A 6,402-nucleotide genomic window follows, 5' to 3' on the forward strand; every position below is an offset into this window, starting at 1 on the left:
TTCGACAACATCCGAGGTAAGTCCTCAAGAAATGACCCTACTCGAATTATGTGAAATGAAATATGGATGTGTAATGATTATTGATTTATGTGTGTATGAGTATTTGAATGATACCGGGCTAAGTCCCAAGGCGATTATGCAAGTGATATGTTTGTGTTTGAGCCTTAGTAACGAAAATGAAACATGGATGTGTAATGATTATTGATGTATGTGTGTGCATGAGCAATTGAACGATATCCGGGCTAAGTCCCGAAGACATTTATGCTAGTAATTATATCCGGGTTAAGACCCGAAGGCCGTTGTGCTAGTGACCACATCCGGGCTAAGACCCGAAGGCATTCGTGCAAGTTGTTAAATCCGGGCTAATACCCGAAGGCATTTGTGCAAGTCGTTCTATCTGGGCTAAGACCCGAAGGCATTCGTGCAAGTTGTTAAATCCGGGCTAATACCCGAAGGCATTTGTGCAAGTCGTTCTATCCGGGCTAATACCCGAAGGCATTTGTGCAAGTCGTTCTATCCGGGCTAAGACCCGAAGGCATTCGTGCATGTGGTTATATCCGGTTGTATTCCGAAGAAGCTTGGGCTGAAGGTGAGCGTTGGTTGCTGTAATAAATTTAATTAGTACGCTCGAAAAGCCCAAAGGAAAAGGTATGTTTATATGTGCATTGGAAAAGTCGATATGTTTGAGTAACATTCGTTCAATCGACTAACGAATTTTCAGCTATTGAATTGGTTGATATCTTGTGAAAGTATACAATGATGAAGTGTGAAGTAAGTATGATTATGTGAATGTGTATTAATGAAATGATTCATTTGGCTATGTGAATGTAATGCTTTAGTTAAAGCTGATTTTATTGCTTGAGACTTACTAAGCATAAAAATGCTTACCCGCTGCTTTGGCTCTCTGTTTTATAGATTTTGCTCGTTAGCGATCGGATTCGGGATCATTAAAGTCGAAGTCATCTACACTATCAAAGCCTCCATTTTGGGTATAATTTTGGTTGAACTTTGAAATGGCATGTATAGGACTACCCTATTGTAGAAGGTCATGTACCTTTCGGTTTTATGTAAGCTTGGATAGCCATGCGAAAATGGCTTAGATACGTTGTTAGTATGATTCTATAATCGTTTGTATGATGATCATTATGGGGTATGGAATGGTTTTGAAAAGATTAGCCATTGGAATGGTTAATCATGATCACACTTGTGCTATGTATGCAAAAGGGCCAATTGAATCGTGGAAATCATGAAATAGGTAAAGGTTACCTTGAAAACAGATGCTGGCAGCAGCAGTGGTGTGGTTTTGAAAAATCACCAAAATTTGTAGGAATGGTATTAAATAGTGAATAAGTTATGTAAATGAACCTTGATGAGTCTACTTTCATATGGAAGAAACGAAACGGTCATAGGAGTTACTTGTTAAGAGATATTAAAGTTATTGTGAGACCGGGCCAGAACGGTTTCTGGGTCCCCTGTCGCGACTTTAAAAATTTACTATAAATCATCCAGAAAGAATTAGAAGTCATACCTTATATTTTCAGATTCCATTTTGAGTCTAGTTTCATTAGAAATAAACGACACCAGTATTAAAGCCCTGTACAGAGAGATATTCAAGTTGTAACGCATGAAGGTCAGAGCAGTCGATCCCTGTAACATGGGTGAATTTAACTAATAAAATGTACCAATTGGCCCAACCAAAAATTCTAGAAATAAATCCATGGAAGGATATATGAGTCTAAATTCAGGGAAAATTTACAGAATCAGTTTCCGAGTTTTGAAACTCGAGATATGATTTTTAAGGCGATAGTGACGCAGTTTTCCAGCCTGTCTGGAAATGCCAAATTGGTCGGTACTTTAAGAGGATTTAGCTCGTCAACCCCTCGCGTCCGACACCGGCGATGGTCTCGGGCTCGAGGTGTTACATTGAAAGCTCTTAAGCACTCCTCACCAAATTTGAATGTCGTGTCCTTCTCTAATAATTTGCATAAAGGTATAGCAATTTTGGAGAAATCCTTGATAAATCTTCGATAGAAACCGGCGTGGCCCAAAAAGTTCCTAACACCCTTTACAGATGTTGGAGGTGGAAGTTTCTCAATAATGTCTACCTTTGCTTTATCTACCTCGATTCCATGCCTCATTATCCGATGCCCTAGAACAATACCTTATCGTGCCATGAAATGGCACTTTTCCCACTTGAGTACGAGGTTTGTTTCTTCGCATCGCCTTAGTACCTTGGCTAGATTGGCTAGACAATCATCATATGTATCTCCGAATACTGAAAAATCATCCATAAAGACTTCCAAGTATTTCTCAATCATATCAAGAAAAATAAACATCGTACATCTTTGAAAATGTAGCAGGTGCATTACATAAACCAAATGGCTTGTGTCTAAATGCAAATGTACCGTATAGGCAGGTGAATATTGTCTTGTGTTGATCTTTCGATGCTACTGTAATCTGATTATACCCTGAGTATTCATCAAGAAAACAGTAATAGTCTCATCCCGCGAGTCTCTCTAGCATCTAGTCAAAAAACGGCAAAGAAAAGTGATCTTTCCTAGTCGCTTTGTTCAGCTTCCGGTAATCGATGCAAATTCTCCATCCCATAACAGTTCTAGTCAGTATCAACTTGATATTCTCATTCTCAACGACCATAATACCTCTATTCTTTGGTACACACTAGACCGGACTTACCCACGAATTTTCTGAGGTGGGGTAAATTATACTTGCATCTAACTACTTGATGATTTACTTTTTTACCACGTCGTTCAATCTTCTTTGTCCATCAATCGTCCTTTTTTTTCATCTTCCAGAAGGATCTTGTGCATGCATACAAATGAACTAATACCACGAATATTGACTATGGTTCATCCGGTAGCCTTCTTGAATTGTTTCAATACTAGGATGAACTTCTCTTCTTGCTCAATGGTTAATTTTGCTGAAACAATCACAGGCAAAGTAGAAGCGTTACCTAAATAAACATATTTTAAATGTGAAAGAAGTACCTTGAGTTCTAATTTAGGTGGCTTCTCGATTGACGCTTTTGGTTGGACATAATCCCTATTCTCTAACTCCAAAGATTCAATGCAGGATTGCGGATTAAATCTCCTTTGATTAGCTTCTAGCAAAGCTAAGTATTCATCCTCCTCTTCATCATTTGGAGGGTCTAATGTCAAAATTTGTTCCAATAGGTCCTCAACATAGTTGAGCACTTTTTCCACGATTAATTCCTCTAAATCCATTAATTTTAGAACAACCATTAATTGTGTCAGGAAATCGCATAGACTTAAAAACATTAAATGTTACTTGATCGTCCTGAACTCGCATAGTAAACTCGCCCTTCTGCACATCAATAAGGGTCCTTCCAGTTGCTAAGAAAGGCCTTCCTAGGATGATTGGCACTTCTTTTTCTGCTTCAAAGTCTAGAACCACAAAGTCAGCAGGAAAAATAAATTTGTCCACACGTACCAATACATCCTCGATTTTTCCTTCTGGATGTGCTAAGGATTGATCTACTAATTGAAGTGTAACCGTAGTAGGTCTAATTTCACCTATCCCCAACTTCCTAAATATTGACATGGGCATCAAGTTGATACTCTCACCCAAGTCACATAATGACTTACCACAATATGTTGCTCCAATGTTGCAAGGAATGGTAAAACATCCAGGATCCTTCAACTTTGGGGGCAGTTTGTCTTGAAGATATGCACTGCATGCCTCTTTCAGGGCCATCGTCTCAAATTCTTCAAGTCTTCATTTTTTAGATAAGATATCCTCTATGAATTTGACGTAGTTCGGTATTTTTTCAAGTGCTTCAACCAAGGGGATGTTGATATGAAGTTGTTTGAGTTCGTCTAGAAGCATCTTGAATTGAATTTTCTACTTCTGCTTCTGAAGTCTTTGAGTGTCGGGTGGTAGAGGCTTCTTTACTGAAACTAGTTGATTTGTCTTCTGTGGCAATTCTGCATCTAACAAAGTTGTTAGTTTATAGGAATTAACTGGTTCAGAAGTTTCCTTATTGGATTTTACAGATTCGGGTTCTGGTGAAACTGAAATTTCAACACTTGGTTGAACTTCCTCTGAGCCTTGAGCATCAGTTGGCTCCTTTTCAACTTCGACGGCGTTGGGCTCTAATGTCTTTCCGCTTCTTAATGTTAACTCTTTACAATGCTCATTCCTTAGATTTCTCAAATTCTCCGTATCACTAGGTAAAGCACCTTATGGTCAGTTTCTGAGTTCAGTTGCAAAATGGGCCATTTGATTCTCCAAATTCTTTAGAATGGCATCATTTTTTGCCATGTAAGCCTTCAATGGGTTCTCTAAGCTATTGGTGGGTTCAACTTGGGTTGGTTTCTGAACTTTTTGGGGGAAACCAGGTGGCTAGGTCGGTCTAGGTTGGGTGTAAGTGTTGTTGGTTCTAGCCCCTTGGTTACTCCAGGAAATATTCGGGTGGTTTCGCCACGATGGGTTATAGAAATTGGATTGCAGTCCTTGCCTTCCTTGATTTTGGTTCTGGCTACCCATGTAATATACAGATTCTGGTTTGATGGACATTCTTCGAACAAATGTCCTTCCCCACAATAGACATAGGCTACATTTTCAAATTGATTCGGTGGCTGTGTTGTGAAACTATTAAACCCATTAGTGGTAAAATTTTTAAGCATTGATGATATTGAGGATAACTGAGATGTGAATGAAATAAGAGCGTCTATTTCATGTATTCCAGCGACTCGTCTTCCTGATGTTGCTCGATTGGTTAGCCATTGATAATTGTTGCTGGCAATCCTCTCAATGATTTCATAAGCCTCATTATAAGACTTAGAAAGGAGAGCACCATTAGCAGAAGCATCCACTACTATCCTCGTGTAGGCATTGAGAACATTATAAAACGTCTCAAGTTGGATGCAATATGGGATTCTATGATAAGGGCACTTTCGTAAAAATTATTTGTACCTTTCCCATGCCTCATACAAGGACTCATCATCCACTTGTTGGAAAGCAGTGATCTCGTTCCTTAACTTAGCATTCTTGCTAGGCGGGAAATACTTCATGACGAATCTTTCTGCTAACTCTTGCAATGTGGAAATTGAATTTGGTGGCAATGAGTTCAACCAAGCTCGAGCTCTATCCCTTAGCGAATATGGGAATAACTTCAATAGTAGTGCATCTTCAGGTACTCCGGCTAACTTGAAAGAATCGCTCACCTCCATAAATAGTCTCAAGTGAATATGAGGATCTTCGGTCGACATTCCACTAAATTCTAAAACATCTAGAACATGACTGGCTTTAGCTTGATTTTTTCTGCCTTGATTTTGGGTCTTCTAATACGCGAATTAAGATCATGAAACACTGGTACGGCATACTGTCTTAGAGCTCTATCCCTATCATCAGCAATAAGGATAGGATTTTGAGCAGGGTTTGCTTTATTTCCTTGAATCAAATTTTCAAGGTTCATCTCTTCGGTCCTTCTTTGACTTACTTGTCTTCTTCGCTGTCGAAAAGTTCATTCAATTTCAGGGTCTACAGGGAGTAAATCGATAATTCGGTCAATACTCATAAACACCTGAAATAATCACAGAAAAATTAAATAAGTTAAAATTGAATAGAAAAATAAACCAAAATGCAAAACTAACAAATTCACAAATGACTTTTTAAAAGAGTCCTCGGCAACAGCGCCAAAAACTTGGAACGACGAAAATGTGCAAGTGTATACAATCGCAACAAGTAATAAAGTGACAAGTAAATGTCGAGTTATCATACCCACAGGGACTGTGAAAAGAATTATTTATGAATGCAATTTTAAAAACAATTTGGTGAAGAAAATATTTTGATTTGAGGAGGTGATTAAAAACTAGGATTTTAACTAAGTAAAATAAATAAAAATAAAATAAAAGTTCCAATGCACGATTCAAAAGATGATTTTAATAAAGATGACACAATTGTGTTAAATTAATTATATTTCTTAACTTAGAATTATTAAAATCATGTTTATGTTGATATGAATAAATTCATGGTAACTCAGTAATTTGCTAACTTATGAACTTACTTACTTACCAAAATCCATTTATCTCTTGACTATATATCTATGTCAATTCAACCGATTAAACAAATTTTAATAAGAAAATGTGTTAATGCACATACATACTTATGAAACCAAAATAATCTCTTGCACATATCTCTATGCCAATTCAAAAAATTAATTCAATGTCATAAGCACATAAAAGATCATGTGAAGGGTTTTCTTAATCTCTACACTTCAATTCGTTCACCATGTTTTATTCTTCCATTTATTCCATGTTGTTTATGAAAGCCATGATGAACTAATCTTTCTATGAGGGATTAGCGAGTGGAGGCATGATCGATTAACTATCTTGTAGGGTCACTCAATGGATTAGTTGTTTG

General features: G+C 37.6%; 1 non-coding gene across 1 annotated transcript; it reads left to right on the forward strand.

Annotated features, from left to right (window-relative positions):
• The first annotated feature begins 4,914 nt into the window (after positions 1-4,914).
• LOC128283042 (small nucleolar RNA R71) lies at positions 4,915-5,021 on the forward strand. The gene has a single exon (XR_008273384.1). It is a non-coding gene; the product is annotated as a small nucleolar RNA R71 (small nucleolar RNA).
• Positions 5,022-6,402: the final 1,381 nt, after the last annotated feature.

This window comes from Gossypium arboreum, chromosome 10, assembly GCF_025698485.1.
Source record: "Gossypium arboreum isolate Shixiya-1 chromosome 10, ASM2569848v2, whole genome shotgun sequence".
NCBI classification, from domain to species: Eukaryota; Viridiplantae; Streptophyta; class Magnoliopsida; order Malvales; family Malvaceae; genus Gossypium; species Gossypium arboreum.